This window comes from Mustela erminea, chromosome 5 (genome assembly GCF_009829155.1).
Source record: "Mustela erminea isolate mMusErm1 chromosome 5, mMusErm1.Pri, whole genome shotgun sequence".
NCBI lineage: Eukaryota > Metazoa > Chordata > Mammalia > Carnivora > Mustelidae > Mustela > Mustela erminea.
Window position 1 is genome coordinate 139,848,078 of NC_045618.1, and position 21,671 is coordinate 139,869,748.

Below are 21,671 nucleotides of genomic sequence, written 5' to 3' on the forward strand. Positions count from 1 at the left end.
GTTTTTGTTTGTCCTGAAAGCTTTTATCTCTCCTTCTATTTTCAATGACAGCCTAGCTGGATATAGCATTCTTGGCTGCATATTTTTCCCACTTAGTGCTCTGAATATATCATTCCAGTCCTTTGTGACCTGCCAGTTCTCTGTGGATAGGTCTGCTGCCAACCTATTACTTCTACCATTGTATGTTACAGACCTCTTGTCCTGAGCTGCTTTCAGGATTTTCTCTTTGTTACTTGGACTTGTAAGTTTTAGTATTAGATGATGGGATGTTGACCTATTTTTATTAATTTTGAGAGGGGTTGTCTGTGCCTCCTGGATTTTGATGGTTGTCCTTATCACCAAATTAGGGAAATTCTTTGCTATAATTTGTTCCAATATTCCTTCTGCCCCTCTCTCTCTTTCTTCTTCTTCTGGGATCCCAATTATCCTAATATTGTTTCATCTTTTGGTATCACTTATCTCTCGAATTTTCCCCTCATGGTCCAGTAGTTGTTTATCTCTCTTTTTCTCAGCTCCTTTTTTCTCCATCATTTGGTCTTCTATGTCACTAATTGTCTCTTCTGCCTTATATATCCTATGAGGAAGAGCCTCCATTTTTTATTGCACCTCATTAATAGCTTTTTGATTTCCACTTGGCTAGATTTAGTTCTTTTATTTCTTTCGAAAGGAATTTTGTTTCTCCAGAAAGGGCTTCTCTAGTATCTTCCATGCTTTTTTCTAGCCCAGATAGCACCTTGATAATCGTCATTCTGAACTCTAGTTCCAACATCTTACTAATATCTGTATTGATTAGGTCCCTAGCCATCATTACTGCCTCTTCTTCTTTTTTTTTTTTTTTTTTTGAGGTGAGCTTTTCCACCTTGTCATTTTATCCAGATAAGAATAGATGAAGGTGGGAACAAAATACCAAAAGGGTAGCAATGACCCCAGAAAAATATACACAAGACCCAAAAGCAGGGGAAGAAAGGAGAAAAAAAAAAAACCAACAACAACACATATTTATTAGACTGGTGAATAGAACAGAGTCACACACTTGATTTGGGGTGTTTTTTGGTCTGTTAGATGAAACTACCTCCCAAAATTTTAGAGAAAGGAAAACTTATATATACACACAGACACAGACAGACACACACACACACACACACACACACACACTAAGGGTAAACACGATGAAGAGATGGAAGATGACTCTAAAGATGAAAATTAAAAAGATTCTAAAAAGAATTGATAAGAAGTGGTTTTGAAGGGGCAGGGGGGTGGGAGGTTGGGGGAACCAGGTGGTGGGTATTAGAGAGGGCATGGATTGCATAGAGCACTGGGTGCAGTGCAAAAACAATGAATACTGTTATGCTGAAAAGAAATTTAAAAAAAAAAGCTGGCTGAAGAAAGAAAAAAAAAAAAAGAGGAAAGAATGTAATCAAGCTGGAGACTAGAACAAAACTATGGGCTAGATCTAGAGTATATTTTGATCTGTTAGAAGAAACTGTATCCCAAAATTTTAAGGAAAGAAAAACCTATATGTATTCAAAAAATAAGGTTAAATATGATGAAGGGATAGAATAGGACTATAACAATGAAAATTAAGTAAGATTTTTAAAAAGGTGTTGATAAGATAAAATAGTTAAAAACATTAAAATAGGAAAGAGGAAAAAATTTTAAAGAGGATAAGAAAAAAATAAAATAAAAAAAAATTACCTTTGAAAGACTAAAGAATCATGGGGGGAAAGCCATGAATTCTAATGTGTTGATTCCCATAGCTCTGGAGTTCCACAGTTCTCAGTGATCAGGAAACTTGGTCTTGGCTGGAGGTTCTTGTTGATCTTCTGAGGGAGGGGCCTATTGCTGTGATTCTGAAGGGTTTTTACCTGAGGTGGAATTGCACCACCCTTGCCAGGGGCCCAGCTAAATAATCTGCTCGGGTTTGCTCTCAGGAACTTTTGCTCCCTGAATGATTTCTGTACACCTTTGGAGGATGAGAATGAAAATGGCAGCCTCCCAATCTCTGGCTCCAGAGGAGCCAAGGACTGGGGGCCCCACTCCTCAGTGCGCCCTCAGAGAAAAGCAGTCAATCCCTCCTATCTCCCTGGTCTTTGGCACACTCTGTGCTCACCTGACCTGTGACTGGGTGTTTCTGTCTCTGGTGCACAGCCCTGTTTGTAGTCTCCAAATTCAGTAGATTCCTGCCACACTCTCTTTCCACTCGTCCTGGAGGAGGAAGATGAGTCTCCCCAGATTTGCCACTTGTAGGGTCCCTGCTTGAAGAGCAGTGGCCTGACTATGCCTCATATCATGGCTTAAGGTAATCCTGAGCTGAGAGCTCACTCCTCGGCTCCATCCTACAGCCAGCTTCCTCATTCTGATACCTGGGAGCTCTGTCACACTCAGACACCCCTGGTCTTTCTGTGACCCTGCAGGTCCCGAGACCACACTGTCCCTGAGAGGGCTCCACCCTTCACTTAGCCTCTGGAGCAACATGCCTTAGTGGAGCAGACTTCTAAAAATTACAATTTTGTGCTCTATTGCTCTCTCACATTTCAGGACCTGGCCCCTCCTCCCGCTGTCTATCTTCCCGTATGTTGCTTGGATTCACTTCTTACATCCTACAATCCAGAAGTGGTCGATTTTCTGTCCATAGAATTGCTGCTCTTCTTCTCTTCACTCTCCTGTTTAGTATGTAGGTGTTCAGAGTGGTTTGATGACTATCTAGCTGAACTCCTGGTATGATATTTAGTTCTCCTATTCCCCCACCATCTTGCTCCTTCAAAATGTATATTTATTATCTTACCATCCCAGGGATTGTTCAGCAGCCTAGGGATATGATCAAGGAATCAGCTTCTTCTATTTGTCCACTGTTTTGAGCTTTCCCTCTGTGTTTTCTGGTTGCAAAAGACTGCTGAAGTTCCAAAAACAGGTCTGTATCCAAGATAAGGAAAGCAGTGAGCCATTCTTGGCATCTGTCCCTATGATTGGAAAGCACAATGGCTTTCTCTAAATCCCCATTCAGTTCGAATGTCATTTGTGCAAAATGTGTCACATAAGCATCCCTGAGCATCTGTTAGGGAAGCAGCTGGCTTCTGGGACTGGCTTGAGCCAGTCTTAGTCTTCACCTGAAGATGGTCACATGGCCACCTCAAGTAAAAGTGAAGTTCTATTTAAAATGAAACAATGTTCTCCAAAGAGGCTGCACCAACTTGCATTCCCACCAACAGTGTAAGAGGGTTCCCCTTTCTCCACATCCTCTCCAACACATGTTGCTTCCTGTCTTGCTAATTTTGGCCATTCTAACTGGTGTAAGGTGATATCTCAATGTAGTTTTAATTTGAATCCCCCTGATGGCTAGTGATGATGAACATTTTTTCATGTGTCTGATAGCCATTTGCATGTCTTCATTGGAGAAGTGTCTGTCCATGTCTTCTGCCCACTTTTTGATATGATTATCTGTTTTGTGTGTGTTGAGTTTGAGGAGTTCATTATAGATCCTGGATATAAACCTTTTGTCTGTACTGTCATTTGCAAATATCTTCTCCCATTCCATGGGTTGCCTCTTTGTTTTCTTGACTGTTTCCTTTGCTGTGCAGAAGCTTTTGATTTTGATGAAGTCCCAAAAGTTCATCTTCGCTTTTGTTTCCTTTGCCTTTGGAGACATATCTTGAAAGAAGTTGCTGTGGCTGATATCGAAGAGATTACTGCCTATGTTCTCTTCTAGGATTCTGATGGATTCCTGTCTCACATTGAGGTCTTTTATCCATTTTGAGTTTATCTTTGTGTACGGTGTAAGAGAATGGTCGAGTTTCATTCTTCTACATATAGCTGCCCAGTTTTCCCAGCACCATTTATTGAAGAGACTGTCTTTTTTCCACTGTATTTTTTTTTTTTCCTCAAGAAATTAAAAATAGAACTTCCCTATGACCCTGCAATTGCACTCCTGGGTATTTACCCCAAAGATACAGATGTAGTGAAAAGAAGGGTCATCTGTACCCCAATGTTTATAGCAGCAATGGCCATGGTCGCCAAACTGTGGAAAGAACCAAGATGCCCTTCAACGGATGAATGGATAAGGAAGATGTGGTCCATATACACTATGGAGTATTATGCCTCCATCAGAAAGGACAAATACCCAACTTTTGTAGCAACATGGACGGGACTGGAAGAGATTATGCTGAGTGAAATAAATCAAGCAGGGAGAGTCAATTATCATATGGTTTCACTTATTTGTGGAGCATAACAAAAAGCATGGAGGACATGGGGAGTAGAGAGAAGGGGGTTGGGGTAAATTGGAAGTGGAGGTGAATCATGAGAGACTATGGACTCTGAAAAACAATCTGAGGGGTTTGAAGTGGCGGGGGGGTGGGAGGTTGGAGTACCAGGGTGGTGGGTATTATAGAAGGCACGGATTGCTTGGAGCACTGGGTGTGGTGAAAAAATAATGATACTGTTACACTGAAAATAAATAAATAAAATGAAGCAATGGGGACATGGGTGCTGAGTACTCTACAAACCATGCCTATCAAAGGATAGAAACAGGGTAATGATCTGAGGGTGCAAAACTACCACATGGCATTATTTTTCTTCAGTGGACACTTAGCTGGTCTCAGTGACCTAAAACACTAAAGGCATTTATACCCTTTGGAGATGAAGATGTGAGAAATCCACAACCAACTCTGACCTTTCATTCCTGTGGTAGAGTGGGTGGGGGCAGGGGAAGGGGCAAGAGACTTTGCTGTAGTCTTTCCTGTCAAGTCCACAGTAGGGTATAGAAGTATATGAATAAAATGAACACACCTGATAGTATTTTTAATTTGCTTGTTTTCCCTAGTAACTCACCCTGTTTCATAGATATGAGCAAAGTTGTTGCTGTCAAAGGGGCTGGGAGGTGTGAGACCCAGCATGGGAAGCATGTGTATGTGTCACTGCACACATTTCTCTTCTTACCCAAGATGACTTCCTTCACTTGTCTCTGTTATGCTCTTGCAGAACCCCTATGTCTCCAAGGAACCCAGTTTGGAAAACACTGGACCCTAAACCTCCCACTCTACCACCCCCTAACTCTATGATTTGTGTTTCTTTCTGGCCCATTCCTAATCATGGATTTTCCTTTGCAATAGCAGGCTTAATGGGGTCATGTGTCCTTTTCAATGTGTCCTTTATTCTGAAAGAGTAACTTAGCTTTGAGTTCATCCAGCACTGTACACAGTAGCCATACGTGACTGGTTAAATTTAAGTTACCATTAATTAAATTAGAAATCAGAAACTCTTTTCCTCAGTCATGTTTGCTGCACCTGAAGTGTTCCACAACAGCCTATGGCTAGTGGCTCCATATTGGACACTGTAGACCTATGATATCATTGAGGAAAATTCTACTGAGCAAATTTAGCAAGCCTTTGAAATGGCTCTACTGGTACTGGGAAGCTGGGCAGAGATCACAGTACACCCTTGTATTCCCTTGATGGCTAAGAGTTGATGAGGAATGCCAGTTATTTTGCATGGAGTTTTTCCTTCATGGGGTTTTCCATTACGTGAGGTGGCTGTGGGTTAGCATCATGAGAACCAAAGGCTTGGCTTGGAGGAATATTCCACAAAATACCTGACTCATACTTCTCAAAACTGCCAAGGTCATAAGAAAACAAGGGAAGACTGAGGAGTTGTCATAGACCAGAGAGACCAAGGAGGTGTGAGGAGTGCATGCGGTGTACTACCCCAAACTGGATCCTGAACGGAAAGAGGACATTTTTGGGAAAACTGAGAAATCTGAACAAGGTGCAGAGTTTAGTTAACAGTGGTGCAGCAGTGGTGGCTTCTAAGTTTTGACAAATGTGCTATGTCATGTGAGATGTTCACAGAGGGGAAGCTGGGTGAGGAAATTCTTGGTACCATCTTTGCAACTTTCCTATAGATCTAAAATTATTCCAAAATGATAACTGTTTTTAAAAAATGACTTGGGTTTTCATTCCTGACTCTACCGGTTACCCATGGTAGCAATTCCTGTCCCTATGTTTCCTTCTTGTGCTTATTGACACTGTCAGAGCTGACAAAGGCCCTTGGACAGCAGACAGGTAGCATAGACATTGAGGCATTGATAATGGTAGAGGTGATGCCATGAAATTATCTTGATCCTGAGACTGTATTGGGCTCTGCAAGTGTATATGGCATGATTCTTGCTCTTAGGCAACTTTCCCCATATTTAAGGAGGTAAGAGAGGGAGACATGTAATGTCCATGGAGTTCTTACTTTGTGTCTGACACTGAGCTAGACCCTCTTCCCTTTAGACAATATTAGAATCTCATAAGAACCTTCTAGACTCTCCATGTGGTACATGTTATTTCCTTTTCCAGAGAAGGAGCCAAAGTTCCAAGAGGACAGTAATTCCACTCCCTTTCCTTGTTGACACTAAGCTCCACAAACACCCCTCCTTGCTCCTTTCCTGGCCATCCTCTATGGCCAACTTCTCATGAAGCCTGTGTCTCTTCATCTCCGGGAGGGTGTATGAGGGACATCTCTGGGAAGGAGAAGCCCTGAGTTTGGAATCAGCATTTGTGTCCAGGAGTGATGTTGAGTGACCTTGGAGAGTACCAATGACTTGGATTTATGACCTCCCTCCCTAACTTGTCACTAAGCCTGTCACTTTCCTCCCTCTGTCAAGCTTATCACCAGGATTCTTTTGCTCAGAGAACTTCTGCTGCTTTCTACAAAGAAACACCTTTAGGCACAGTGAGACCTAACAGTGAAAGCTACTGCAGTCAGGAGGATCCTTTCTGCTGACCTGAAAAATCCCATTGCCTGTGAAACTACTTCAGGCTGTGCCAGCCTCTTCTGCTGGCTCAAACTTACCCTGTCCTGGAAGGGGAATTTCTACAAGTCTGATTCTGTGGTCTATACATAAGGAACTCCAAATCCCTTTCCATAGGTTCAGGTGTGTTTCTGGCCCATCAGCCTCCTTGGTAAAAGTCTACCCAGAGACAGGGGCAGGTGTGGTGGTGGTGGTGCCTGTGTGTGTATATGCACATGTGTGCACACATGCGTGTGTATAGGCTTTGTAAGAAATGCCTTCTTACAGAGGCAAAGAAGAGTAACATCATTGTGTGTACAAAGGGCTGATACTGTCCTTCACCCCTGGCTTCTGCAGGATCTGAATCACAAACCTCATTTTCTCACATTGCAAGAACAAATCACACATGGGACTGTCTCCAAGGAGGTCACACTAGGGAAGAAAGGGATCGTGAATACCTGTTTAGGGCATAAAGCAACCATGCTGACATGGTCCCACAAGGGCCCAGCAAAAGAAATAACTGATTTGTCCTAGAGACATTTGAGCTTGTGCTTCAATAAGGAGGAGTTTGCAAAATGAGGATGATGTAAGAGAGGGTATGGGCATTCTAGACTGAGGGGACACCAGGGATCTGAATAATAATATTTCCTTAAAAGCTTCCTTATGACAATGCTGTCTTCCAGATTTATCCCATCTAAGCCCTGATGACATAGACACTACTGATTTTGTTTTTTAGTTGAGGCGCAGAAGGTTGAATGATCTGCTCAAGAATATAGAGTCCCAAAGAGGTAGGGGCAAGACCAAAACTCAGCTCCATTCCCAGGGCATATCAGGGTTCCCAACCATTTGGTGACACCACCTTCCAGGAAATCAGGGAAACAGCAGCTAAGAAACTGTTAGAGGACTTACCGCCAAGTTTTCCAGGCCACCTTTGGCGCTCTGGACTCCATTCTGGGGTTAGCAAGGAGGCTTCAGGTATTCTATGACCCAGAAGGGATCTTAATAGAACTGTTTTTGAAAAAGTTTAACTCTGGCTTCAGTGCGGAAGGTAGATTGGTGGTTGTTCAAATATAACCTTATAATAAACTCTTGGATTTGTTTAATAACTGCAATTGTGCCTGAAGTCACCTCCCTACAAGATGGCAGATGTGAAAGTGCTTTGTCAAGTAGAGCAGAATATACAGATGCAAGGTTATTATTAATATGGTATTAGGTTATTGCTTTATTTGGGGACAATTTCCTTTGTTCTTGGAAGACTTTGAATAGAGAATGGGTTTCTCTATTGTTCAGCATTTGCTATTAGGGACAGAATTGAACTGGTTTAAATTCAAGTTTTTGTTCCAATTTTAATGTCTTATGTAATACCGGGAATTTTTGTTTACAATTTATTCCTGCTTCTGCAGGTGCTCCACGGGGTAGGATCCTGCACCTGGGAATGCTAGCATTAATTTTGACAAAATAGGGTTTAAAAATATAAATGTCAGCATCTCCAGCATAGTGAAGGTGGCAGTGGATGACAGAAGGGCATTCTAGGATGGCGCTCCAAAATAGAATTCCAGATGCCTTCTGCATGTTCCCGGAGACTAGAGGCAGTAGCGCTGGCCTGATTTGCTCAACCCAAGTATTCTGTTATTTAGAGACTCTCTCTGAGGCTGGTGGTGTAGCATGGGATTGGGCAGAATGATGTCTGGTTTTCCTGCCTCCTAGTTGGGTGACTCTGGGCAAACCTCCTAAATGCCCCAAGCCTCAGTTTCCCCTGCTGTAAAATGGGAAGATTGGAATAAATTCAATGACTTGATATTTGGTAGAAGGATTGAATCCATGAGGGCAGGGACCACATCAGATTTGTCCTCTTTTCATCCTGAAGCCCCTTCTTTCAAGGTCAAGGGGGTTTCCTGCATGTCACACTTTTGCTGGCCTCCAGGGGAAACTCCAACCCAGGCCATGGCGTATCTTCTTGGTTGGCTACACTCAAGTCCAGGTGAGACTGCAATCCCTACAGTACAAGAAGTCCTCAGCCTATGTGAACCAAGCTCTGGCCATTAGCCCACCACCCCTGCACCTCCCCTGGCAGCTCTCCCCAGATTCATGAGCCTAAACCTACCATCTCCTTCATTCTTATGCTAGTGCCCCAGATCAATGTCCACTATTCCTTACAACCTCACATACCCAAGCTGTTCGGCTTTCTTCTTGACCAGGAGTACCTCCCCCTCCCTCCCCTGGGGTTGTCTCAGCTTTCCTTCCACCAGGACCATGCCCATGTGCCCTCACTTCTCCTTCAGATCTCCAGACTTCGCCTTCTAGAATGCAACAGAAATGGCTCCCCAGCTCATGACTTCTTGCTAACCCTCTGCGACTCTTTACCCAGCAACTGCTCTCTGTTTATAATCTCAGACCTAAAGTCTCTTGGGTTGGAGAGGCATCCTTCTGCTTCCAGACTCTCACCACCTTGTCCTCATGTGTAAAAAAACAAAAAACAAAAAACAAAAAACAAACAAACAAACAACAAAAACAAAACAAAACCAAAAATGCAAAACCCTGTCCCACTCCTTTGACATACCCTCCACACCCAACTTGCTCTCTGAGGGAAGTAGCCTTCCTTCACTGAAGTCTTGGCTTCCTGCTTTTCCATCTGTGCCTCTGTTTGTACTCTGTGTTCATCCTGAGCCATTTCCACATCTACCTGAAATTTGTCCTCTCACTACCTAATGCACTAAATAACACAGGTGACACTCACCCACATATGCAAGCCAGACGCTCAGGAGCCACTCTCAGACACTCCCCTTTCCTTCTGCACCCACATTCACTCTGTCAGCAACCCTCGCCAAGCTTACCCCTAAACACCTATGGACAGCTCTGCTCTGCTCCATCTCCCATCCCGCACCGGGGCATTAGTCTCCTGGCTTGCATGCCTCGGCCCCTGGTTGTTTTGAGCATAAACAAGTCTGTGGGTATATTTCTCTCTATTTTCAGTATTTCATTCAGGAATATAGATGAGGCATATGTAAAGCCTTAAGAATAATGATAAAACCAAGGGACTCAGAGTGTAAGGTTAAGTGCTAGAACATGACCAATCCTGTTGAAACCCTGTGTGTGCCCCTCCCTGATCTCAACCCTGCTCTTCTTTGCTGGAGGTATTAATTCTGTTGAATACCTGTTTGTCGTTCCTCTGTCTTCTCAGTGAATGTTCCCTAAATCATATAAGTTTGAGAATGATAGCCCATATAGTCTTCTGAAAGTTGCCTTTTTTCCTCATACTTCTATCTGAAGATACACACACACACACGCACACACACACAGAGGAATATTATACAGCAGTAAAAGTTAATGAAAATGCAGCTACTCTTCTCACCATGGATGAGTCTCCAAATAACAGATCTCCAAAAAGGCAGCTTTCAGAAGAATATTTTCAGTAGACAAGCCCAATATATGCTTGTATACAAATATATACACACTGAGATAGATACACCCCCCACATATGACGATGTGTTTCTCACAATGTGTTTGTCCATTCCCCTTGTTTTGGACTTTTTTCAGGTTTTCTTTGACAAACTCTTGCTGTCTGAGGATTCTCAGACCCTCCTGATACACGTGTGTTTCTCTAGAATCGACAAGAGTGGAATTTTTGGGTGTACACATCTGCAGCTTGAATGTAAAAGGGTCCCTGCTCTCTGGGTTGTCGCTCACGTTCCTGTATTCTTGAGTGTCAGATAGGCTGTGGTAACATGTGGACCCCAAATGTGTAATGATTCAAACATAGCCCTTTTTTTCCTCCCTCTAATAACTGTCTCAAGAAGATGTTCCTGGTAGAGGGCAACTTTGCTCCCCCTTGTCATTCAGGGACACAAGGTAATCAACAGCTCCATCATTTTTAATACCTGGCTTCAAGGTCACCCTGGGAGTCCTTGTCCTGACCCTCATGGACAAGTTAAGGCTGAAAATGGCATCCATGACTTTACTTATGCACTCTGGCTGGAACTCACACTCAAGGCTGTCCTGCCTATGCCGGCAGCTGACAGATGCCATTTCAGTCTACTGAAGAAGAGGAAATGGTGAACAGCTTGGTCATAGACTGGCCTCATCCTCCTTTAAAATTTGCTTTCCCATGGGTATGAAATAGTCTCACTGAAAAGTCAACTTAGAGTTCGCTGATTATTAACGAGCTTGAGAATTTGGATGCCCTTCACCATTCTGGTCCCTTCTGTGACTCACCTGCTTGTGACATTTGTCTGTGTTTTAAGAACTGGCTTAATTGTTTCCTATCTTAATTTGCAAGCTTGAGTTTCATTTCGTTTTTGGCATTGTGGATGCTGATCCTGTTTTGGGTTTAAGTTTGCAAGGATTTTCTGAATTGTGATTTGCCGTCTATGCTTCCTCCAGGGTGATTTTCCTTGAAGATTCCCAATGTTATTGTAAACTATGATTTATGCTTTTTAAAGTTTTATCCTAAAATATCTGTTCATACTCTGAAGCAATACACTTCTTATGATTTCTTCTGAGAGTGTTGCAATCTCTCATCCGCCTTATAGTCTTCATCCTGTCTGTAGTTGATGCTCATGTATGCTGTGAGGTAAACAAGCAAGCTTCATTTTCCCTCAGATGAATAATCAGAGATTCCAGTACTGTTGATGAAATTTCTCACTCTTTTCCTCCCTTATCTACAATAGCATCTCTTACATAGCAGTTTTCCATATTAGTGCAGATTTATTTCTCATCAGTTCTATTGCTATGGTCTGTTTTTGTTCCCACCAACCACCACCAGTGGTTTCTTTACAAAGCACCTAGACCAGTATTTTAGTAAGTGAAACTCGGCCATGCCACATGTGCTGCCTCAGCACCTTGACCACATGGACATGGTATGGGCTTTCATAGTATTAGTCCCCATCAGCCAGGGCAGTTCTTGGTGTCTCATCATTGTCATTGTCCCAATGAGTGTCTGAGGAATAAATAGATCCCCAGTTTCTGACACAATACCAGGGCACTCAGAATCTTTTAAAGGAGTCGAAATATGACTGTGAAAACATCCCGCAAGACTTGGAATATGGGAAAGGAACAGTATATGTTTGTCTCCTCAATGTGCCTTAATTAATGTGATCTCTCTTGTCCCCCAACTACCTTAGCATATATTGCAAGAGTCAGTGACAATTTTTCTCTCCTGGCCCAGGAAGCAAACTGTGTTAGGGTAATGCATGCTCGATGCTATAACAACCAAGCCCTAAATTGTGGCTTCACAAAACAAAAGTGGCACACACACACACACACACACACACACACACACACACTAATATCCTCTTGATTTCACAGTCTGATGAGGGTCAGGGAGCTTTTTTGGGCTGTCCTCTCTGACCAGTAACTCAGGGATCTGGGCGCTCTCCATGACACGGTTCTGACACAGAGGTGGGAGAGAGAACTACCTAATGCTCTAGAAGGAGATTCCAAATCCTGGATGTTGAAGTGCAAACATCCTTCACCCACATTTCATTAGCCAGAATGAGTCACATGACCACAGCAGAACTGCAAGGGAACCTGGGAGATGTAGTCTTCTTATACTCAGGAAGAGAAGACTAACTAGACTCTACCAACACAGGGGAAACTTAACTTTTAGAGGAGAACCTCTTTCTCTCACCCCCTTCTCTACCTCCTATTGCCCCTCAAGGTAGTATAGCCTCATGAAGAAATTTCAGTCTTTGGGATCAGAATGGAGTTTGAACTTCATATACCTACTAGTGATTGTGCAACCTTGCTAACTCTCTGAACATTTATGATTAGACCCAGGTAGGGGCCGCACAGGACTCATGTTCAGGTCTGGTTTATTCCATCTTGCTGCCTGTTCCAGGCTTGGCGAGGCCCGCTGCTCCAGGCTCCCTGCAGGTGCTGGCCAGCACACCATGCTCCCACTGCACCATTTTAAACTGGCTGTGTCAAGAGGGGCTCATCTGACAGTGCACATGAATTACCCTTGCTTCCTCGCTGCTCCCATAAAATGCCTGGAAACCAGACCTTTCCCAAATTCCAGCTTCATGACGGGCTCCATTCATTTTCTGTTTGTTGACATTGTACGGCATGTTTTCTACCAGTGCAGCCATTGTGCCTGGCTCCCCTGGGGTTGCCTGCTTTATTTTCCTCTGGCAAAGCTCCCTCCATTCTTTTCCCCACTGTAAGAGCCTGGCAGAAAAACAGGCTTCCGTGAAATGGCCATCAGATCACTGTGTGGTTTGGCCCTGCTTGGCTATTTGTCTCTGGGGCACCAGTCCATTCAATTAAACAAGGTCAAAGCTTCGTTGGCTAAATTTATTGTTGCTATTTTTCTGAATTTTCGCCTTATTGGAGGAAGCTGGGCAGCAAGATGAAGGATTCGATAAGAATTTTGTCAGTTAGGTGCAAAAACATAGAAGCATATGCCACACCCCCTCCCCCACGCACACAAAGGAAAAAAGACTGGAAGGAAACATGCCAAAATACTTATAGTTGTTGTCTCTGAGTAGCAGGGCTTTCGTTTATTTTATTTACTTATATAGACTTTTCCGTACTTGTCAGAATTTTCGAAGTGGGCCACTACCGCTTAGATTCTCATGGGAAATGGGTATCATATTCCAAGGGAATTGGAGAGCATTCAGCAAAGCGACTATCTGCGGAAGTTCAGGGGTATAGTCACTCCAGAGGTCCTGATCCATGAGGTGACTCTGTGGTGACCAATCTCAACTTAGTCCTCGCTGACACTACATGCTCAGAAAGGTCCCTGTGCTCTGCCTCACCATCCTTCCTTTACCTCTACTCTGGGATCAGGGTTCAAGGACTGATCACGCTCTGGGATGTGGCTGGGAGTTTGACAAACAACAAGGCAAGCTCTGGCAATGCTTCATTGCCAGCCAAGGTGTCAGGAATATCCACATGGTCCCTCCAGATGAGGAAGCCAGGAAGCGCACTCTGCTCTAGAACCAGGAAGATCCCCAGGGCTTGGCAAAGCCTACAAAGTAGGAGACGGTGGCACCCTTGGTGACATGGCAATGACGGGAAGCTGTTAGCCCCTGGACGGCTGCACTTTGGGGGAAGCTGAGGCTGGCAGGGAGGAAAGGAATAATCCTACTTCTTCTGCCCACCATCTCATCTTCCAATGGTGCATCTCCTTAAAGGAACGCAGTTGGAATCCAAGGGTCATGGAAGCATAGGAAGCATCATCACCACAGGCAGTCTCGTTGGACACAAGACAAATCAGAGAAAAGCAAAGAGTACATTTAGAGTTGCTGTCGGTATTAATGGTGCAATTAGAAAATAAGGTGTTGTTGACTTAAAAATGCAGCACAGTGGATGAGAAATGGAGAAGCATTCAACACGCCATCATATAGCCTTGGACCGACCCTGGGCTCAGCTCTAGCCCTGCTGTTGTTCATCAGACACCACCAGGGCTTTGGAGGAGTCCCCCACCACATGGGGGAAAGAGATATGTAACCAACAACCCAAGTTTGGATGCAAACAAACATTACTTAGGAACAACAAACAAGGGGGAGAGTCTGTCCTTTGCAACACTGTGGATGAAGCTGGAGGGCATCATACTACATAAAATAAATCAAACAAAGGAAGACAAATACTAGAAACTTAAAAAAAAAAAAGGAAGGAAAAAAAAAGCTGAACTCACAGTCTAGAAGAGTGGTTGTCAGGGATCTGGGGAAAATAGGGAGACTCAGTGATGGTTAAGGCCTGAGGATCTAATGCATAATATGGTAACTATAAGGGTAGCATTGTATTGTATAGTTGAAATTTGAGAAAGTAGAACTCGAATGTTCTTACTGTAAAAGGGGCCGTGGGAGGGTGAGTATGCCAGGTGATGGATGTAGTAATTAACAACATGGGGTGGCAGAAACCTCTCACCATGAATCTGATCACTCTCTTGTATACTTAAAAGGTGATGTAAATACCTTACATTTTTTTTTTTTATTTGTCAGTAACATGTCCATAAAGCCAAAAACCAACAAGCACAGGTGGGGGAGTGGTGTGTGAGAAATGTAGACTGGGGTGCTAAGAGCCAGCTCAGGGCTCACCCCGAGCTAAGCTGGTGGAATGGTCTGGGTAAATCCATTTCCCTCCGTTGTTCAGACTTCCTGTCTGCAGAGTGAGGGTTATCAGTCTGCAGCTAGGGACCCGCAGGTGTGCTAGAGAAACCGGAGCTCATGCTCAGCCCTGGACTCGAACATTCACTGAAGTTAGTATGAAGTTGCAGACTTGCTCAATTCTGATTTATTTCAGTCCATAAGGACTTGTGAGGGGTCAAGGCCTATGCTAATTTGTGTCATCTGTCCATATGCACACGTGTGTGCACACGCACACCTGCACACACTTCATTCCTGTCTTTGCTGCTCTTCCTTCCCCCCTCAGAAAACCTGAAACACACCCTTCTTGCCCAGCGTAGAAAAGTCTGGGTGGCACTGGGTTTACTCCATTAACTGAAGAGTGCTTCTGATGAATTATGAATGACCTAACATGTCTTAAATCATAAAGAAATCCAATTTAACTTTCTGCACACAGTTCAAAGTCTGCTTTTAATCTCTGCTTTTCTCATGACTATTGTGCATCTTAGTAGGTTCAGCATCGAGAAGTGAGAAGCAAAATGTTGCAGTTTTGCATCAAGCAGATATTGACTAATAATCTTTGTTGCTTTCTGTAGAGAAAGGGCTTTTTGGGTTTTTCATTTCCTTTTTGTGGGTGTGTGTGCCTGTGTGTATGCTTAATATCCAGAAACAATAAGTAACACATCAGCCCAAGAGAAGAAACAAATTGTTATTTTTTATTCCTCTCCACTGTTGGGATGGATCCAGAGGCCTTGCAAGAAGGAATAAAGAATTTAGTGCCTTTCTAATGGCATGTGACTCACTTCAGTGGAGAACCATCCTTATGTTTTTAACTGTATCTTAAAGAGGCTGTTTTAGGGGATGGTGGCTGTCAGAATTTGGTTGGAAAAACAGCAATCACTCATGAGTTCTGGCTACAAATGGGTTCTTTTTATAATTAAACTTTTCATCTTAAGATAATTACAGATTTACCTTCAAGGAAGAGAGATCTCATGGATAGGTGACCCCATTTCCCATAATGGTAACATCTTGTGAAACTACGGTGCTGTATCACAACCAGCTTTTGTGCTTTGACGCAGTCCAGAGGTCTCATATGGATTCCCTATTTCATTAGTACTCATTTGCGTGTGTGTGTGTGTGTGTGTGTGTGTGTGTGTGTGTGTGTGCATTTAGTTCTAGGCAGTTTTATGACGTGTGTGTATACAAAACCACCCACAGTCAAGATACGGAACATTTCCGTCACCACAAGGATCCCACTTCCTCCCTGCTGGACCCCCACCCGATCCCTCTAACATCTGGTAACTACTTGTCTGTTCTAGATTTCTCTCTATTCTTTCATTTCAAGAACATTCTACACATGGAATCATGTAGTATATGACCTGATGGGGTTGGCTTTTATCCCCACTCAGTGTAATTCCTTAAAGAGTTATTCCTCCAAGCCACTGCAAGTAACAGTGGTTTGATCTGTTTTTACCACTAAACAGTGTTCCACGGTAGGGAGGCATTGCGGCTTACTCAACTACCCATCTGCTGAAGGACCTGTGTTCATTTTGGATATTAGGAAGAAAGCTGTGGGAAACATACACATCCAGATTTTTGTGTGAACATTAGTTTTCATTTCTGTGGGGTCACCTGGCAAGAGGAGAATGGCTGGGTTGTGTGGTCACTGCCTGTTCAGCTTTTAAAGAATCTGACAAATGGTTTCCCAGGGGGGCTGCACCATGTTACCTGCCCACGGGTAAGTAGGGGGCCTCCAGTTTCTCCACATGCTCGCCAGCAGCTGGTGGGTGACTATTTGGTATTTTGCTGGCTCTGATGGGTGTTGTGAGGTCCCACTCTGGTTTGACTTCACATTTCCCCAATGGCTAATGCATCTCGACATCTTTTCATGGGCTTATTTGTCATCTGAGTATCTTCTGTGGTGAAATGCCTGTTCATGTCTTTTGCCCATTTTCTAAATAGATCATTTTTTTTTTCAGCCACTTAATGGGATCTTTTACGGAGCTGAAATTTATGGTGTCGATGAGGTATGATTGATGGAATTTCCTTTTATAGGTCACATTGTGTCAAGTCCGAGAACTTTTTGGTTGGCCCTAGATCCTGAAGATTTTCCTTCTCTCCCCTACCCAAAAGCTTTCCAGTTGCACATTTTACATTTGATTTAATTTTTGTATAAGATGTGAGGTTTAGGTTGATGTCATTTTTTTTTTTTTTTTTTTTTTTTTTGCTTAGGGATGTCCAGTTTCAGCAGAACCACTTTCTGAAAAGGTCCTCCTTTTTCCTTTAATCTGTATGGGTAGCTTTGCCAAAAATCATGTGGGCATACTGGTGTGGGTTTGTTTCTGGGTCACTCTTCTGTTTTATTGATATTTGCACCCATCCCTCACACAATACCACACTTTCATGATTATTCTAGATATATGGTAAGAGTTATTATTGAGTAAAGCAATTCTTCCCATGTTTTTATTCATTTTCAAGATTATTTTAGCCATTCAGGGCTTCTGCCTTCCTAGATAACTTCAGAATTAGTCAGATATCTATCTATCTATCTATCTATCTATCTAGATAGATATATATCTATATATATATCAGACTAATATATATATATACACACACACAGACACACACACACAGACACACACACATTTTTTTTTTTTTTGAGAGAGAGAGAGAGATAGAGGGAGAGAAAGTGTGTTCATGTGTGTGTGCCCAGGAGGGAGGAGCAGAGGGAGAAGGAGAGAGAGAATCCATGCTGGGTGTGGAGCTGGATGTGGGGCTCCATCTCATAACCCTGAGATCGTGAAAACTAAGAACTGATGCTCAACTGATGGAGCCATCCAGGCACTCTTAGTTTGCTGTGTCTTAAAAAACCTGTTTGAGCTGTTTTCAATAAGGAATTCAAAGTTTCTGCAACCATTCGGAGGGCTGCAGGCATGAAAGGCAGCAAAGCCACCTGCGACCTTCTCAGTGTCAGTATTCAAGCAAGGGCTCTGAAGGGCTCCCCAGAGATTGTTACAAATCTCAAGAACCTCAGGAAAGCTGCTACCAACTCTCCCAGTAGGCTGCACTAAGCAGGTGACTCTTGAGGTCAATCTGGAGCAGCCTGGAGGGTCAGGGCCTGAAAGCAGATGGTGCAACACTGTCCAGGTCTGGGAACATGTTGTCAGGTTTCTGTGCAGTTGGTGACAAAAAGCTGAGGAAGACAGCTCCTTACAGAGCCCAGTTTTCAGTGGGATAGAGCTCTCTGGAAATGAATCCCTACAACCCAGGGAGCTGGTCCTCACATGTTTAGTCATTCATTGACATAGTGGAAGGGCATGCTCAACAGGCTAAAGACACTGCAGGGAAGCCATGGGGGCTCAGAGGTGGTCAGGTGAGCAGGCAGGCAAGCCACATCGGTGGGCTGAGAAATGCAGTGATGCAGGACAGGGTGGGGACCGTCGGGGAAGAGGCAGAGGGAGAGAGGAAGGACGCACTGACACACTCATCACACATTAGGGAAGATGCTTCAGGGAAAAGCATGTCTGTGCTGAGGCACGTGTGTACTGCAGCCCTCCTGCAGGGGAGGGTGGTGGAGGAGAGGGATCCTTCTGGAACCACGGAGGAGGATGAAGGTCTGGATATGCCAATAGGCTGGCCTGCAGACACTGGGGCTGTGGCCTTAGCCCTCACCCGGCTCTGGGGAGCCATGTGACAGTTCCAGTGTTCCAAGAGCAAGCTGAAGAGGTGGATTGGAAAGCCCAGATGTGCGTTCTGTGTTTCCTTCCTACAGCCCCATCTGTAAAGCCAGTACTTTGTCTTTAAAAACAACCAGGAGGTTCTGGACTCCAGCCCTTCTTTCTCCCCACCCCAGAACCCAGCGGCCCCCTTTACAGCTGGAGTGAACAGTAAAATACCATTGTTGTGGATCACACTTATTTTATCCAAATGAACTGTTTCTTTACTTCGTGCAGCTCTCACCCATATGACACGTCAGTTCCAATTTGTGGCAGGAAGCTAAGTTAATCTGACTCCAGCCCCCACAAGCCCACTCAGGGCACATCCCAGAGAATAACAGGATTGTTTAAGGGTCACTGCAGCAGGGGTAAGAGCTGGGTTGTCTCTATCTTTGTGCCCCTGTGTGCAAGATTGCCCATTGCCAATGACATACAAACTATGCTGGGAAGTGAGACAGCTTTGTGTGTGTGTGTGCCCTGGGGGGCAGACATGGCCTTCGGTTCCATGGTCCCAAGGTGTTCCTCCATGCTCCAGCCAAGGTCAGTGGTTAAGCTAAGGTCATGCGGCTGGGGGCAACAGAGGAGCTGGAAACTTACTGGAAATTCCTCGTCAGATGGACACATGGAGACACCCAGGAGGTCAGCTTGAGTCAGAAGAGCTGGGACCACGTGAGGGTCCATATCCCCATGGGCAGGTGGCAGAGTTCCTTCCAGGACAGAGCTCCTTGATGGTCCTTTTCACCGGAATCCTCAGTGCCTGGCCCAGAGGATACACTTAGGGTAGATCATATGCTTCCCACCCCAAAAGGATGATAGTCTGATTCATTTCCTGGGGCTGACCTGTGAAACTACTGAATGAGGAGGCTTCAAACAACAGTCCATAGTTTTCTCACAGTGCTGGGGGCTAGAAGTCTCAAATCAAGGTGTCAATAGGATTGGTTTATAGCCTTCCTTCATGGCCTGCCTTCCGGAGGCTATGAAGGAGCCTCTATTGTATGACTCTCCTGGTTCCTGGTAGTTGGTGGCAAACCTTAATGTTTTTTTGTTTTTGTTTTTGTTTTAGAGAGAGAGAGCATATGCACATAGTGGGGGAGGGGCAGCACATTCCACACCCAGTGTGGAGCCTGACACAGGGCTCGATCTCATCACCCTGAGATCATGACCTAGGTCAAAATCAAGAGTTGGGTGCTTAAACGACTGAACAACCCAGGCTAACCATTCTTTTTTTTTTTTTTTTTTTTTAAGATTTAATTTATTTATTTGACGGACAGAGATCACAAGTAGGCAGAGAGGCAGGCAGAGGCGGGAGGGAAACAAGCTCCCTGCTGAGCAGAGAGCCTGATTCGGGGCTTGATCCCAGGACCCTGGGATCATGACCTGAGCCAAAAGCTGAGGCTTTAACTCACTAAGCCACCCGGGCGCCCCCAGGCTAATAATTCTGAACCTTATAGTTGTGCTATGATAATTCTGTCTCTATTTTCATCCCTACACTTCTGACCTACAGTACCAGGAGCTAATATATGGGTGTTTGTTAAGCCCTACGTTGGTGGTAATTTGTTGCAGAACATAGAAAAAAATTAATTTGCTGCACTAAGCCACAAAATCCAAACATCCCCATTTTACAAAAGAGGAAACTGAGGCCCAGCAAGACGGGTCATCTTGCCTACAATTGGCCTGTCTGTGGCAGGGAAGGGCCTTGAACTGAACTCTGCTGGGCTCCCAGCCTGTTACCCTGCCTTGCCACATAGTCACTTGTATTTAAGTGGAAGGCCCCAGTGGTACATATTTCTTACTCCGATTACTCAACCATTTGATGCACATCGTTATTTAAAGGTGCAGAAATTGCTCAGAATAATAGCAAGAGGATCATGCAATATCATTGCCTTCATTGGCCATTAGTGGACCGCTTGAGATCAGGCTTGCGTGTACAGTTAATTATGGGACGGCAAGTCTGAGACTCTGTGGCCTGAAGGCCTGGGGTCTTTGGTCTTTGCCATTGCGAAGGTGACAGGCTACGGCTTATTGATCCCACGCGACCGGGTTTGGCCTCACTTGCATTATGGTAACAGAACCTAGTAAATTGTAAAGAAATGGCAAAAGCTAAATGATGATCACATGTAAGCTATTAATGTAATTGTGTTCTTAGAGCCGCCTTCCTTAAATTACTCCAGTGGTGATTTCAGATTGAATTGGAGTCACAGCCCGGGAATAATTCATCCCCCGATCTCAACCGGCGTTGGAGTCAACAGCGCACGGCACACGTTGAGCTTGCTGCTTTATTGTTGGAATTCCATAATCTACGAGGCACTCTCAGTCATGAAGTAGCTCATTATTAAAATATAATATTACGTTCGCGTGTGATTATTATTTTAATGCAGTTCTCCGTTGACTTACACAAGGAGGCCCAAACTCTTTCAGGCTCTGCTCTCCATTCTCCTACAGTAAAGTTAATTTATACCAAGATGATAAAAAATTTGATTTATTTTACAACATATCAGTAATTGTGCTCTACAAATAAGTTCGTAATGATAATCAACAGCATTTTCAACATAATTTAATTTGTCTTCTCCCGAGAGGTAGTTAAATGCAGTAATAATAACACCAGTGTTATGGACTCAGCAGCAGTTAATCATGGTCTGAATATGCAGACAGCCCCAATATTGTATTGACAGAAATTAAATTAACCATCAGCTTGGGCAATCAGCGGCTATACAGCTATTAAAAGCAATAAAGGCAACAAACCCCAACCGTTGCCAATTACATTTTGACATATACAAGGGAAAGGACAGATGCTTTTGATTTGAGATTTTTCTTTCCATGAAAATAAGCCAAGAGAGTCGCACCTTGAACTTGTACAGACCTTGTTCCCCCAAGTCTTGCTGAGCGTGGGATGGGCTCTCACAAAAGAAAACCGACGGTTTTCTTTTCACTAAAAGATAATAATCAATTGGTCAGGATTCATAGTTTGTTCAATTTTAAGTTGTCTCTCTAACACAACTTTTGGTGTCCCTACCACGGTTCCCTGTGTGGGATTTTTTGTGTGTTTTTGCTTTAATTTTTTGGATTTTTTTTTTGGGGGGTGCTAACATTGTAATGTTTGACACAGGCACATAACAAGGACTC

At 43.8% G+C, this 21,671-nt stretch overlaps 1 long non-coding RNA gene across 1 annotated transcript; it reads left to right on the forward strand.

Annotated features, from left to right (window-relative positions):
• Nucleotides 1–16,205: 16,205 nt before the first annotated feature.
• On the forward strand, nt 16,206–20,901 carry LOC116590047. Its single transcript, XR_004285510.1, has 3 exons — nt 16,206–16,570; nt 16,812–16,859; nt 20,695–20,901. It is a non-coding gene; the product is annotated as an uncharacterized LOC116590047 (long non-coding RNA).
• The last annotated feature ends 770 nt before the right edge of the window (nt 20,902–21,671 follow it).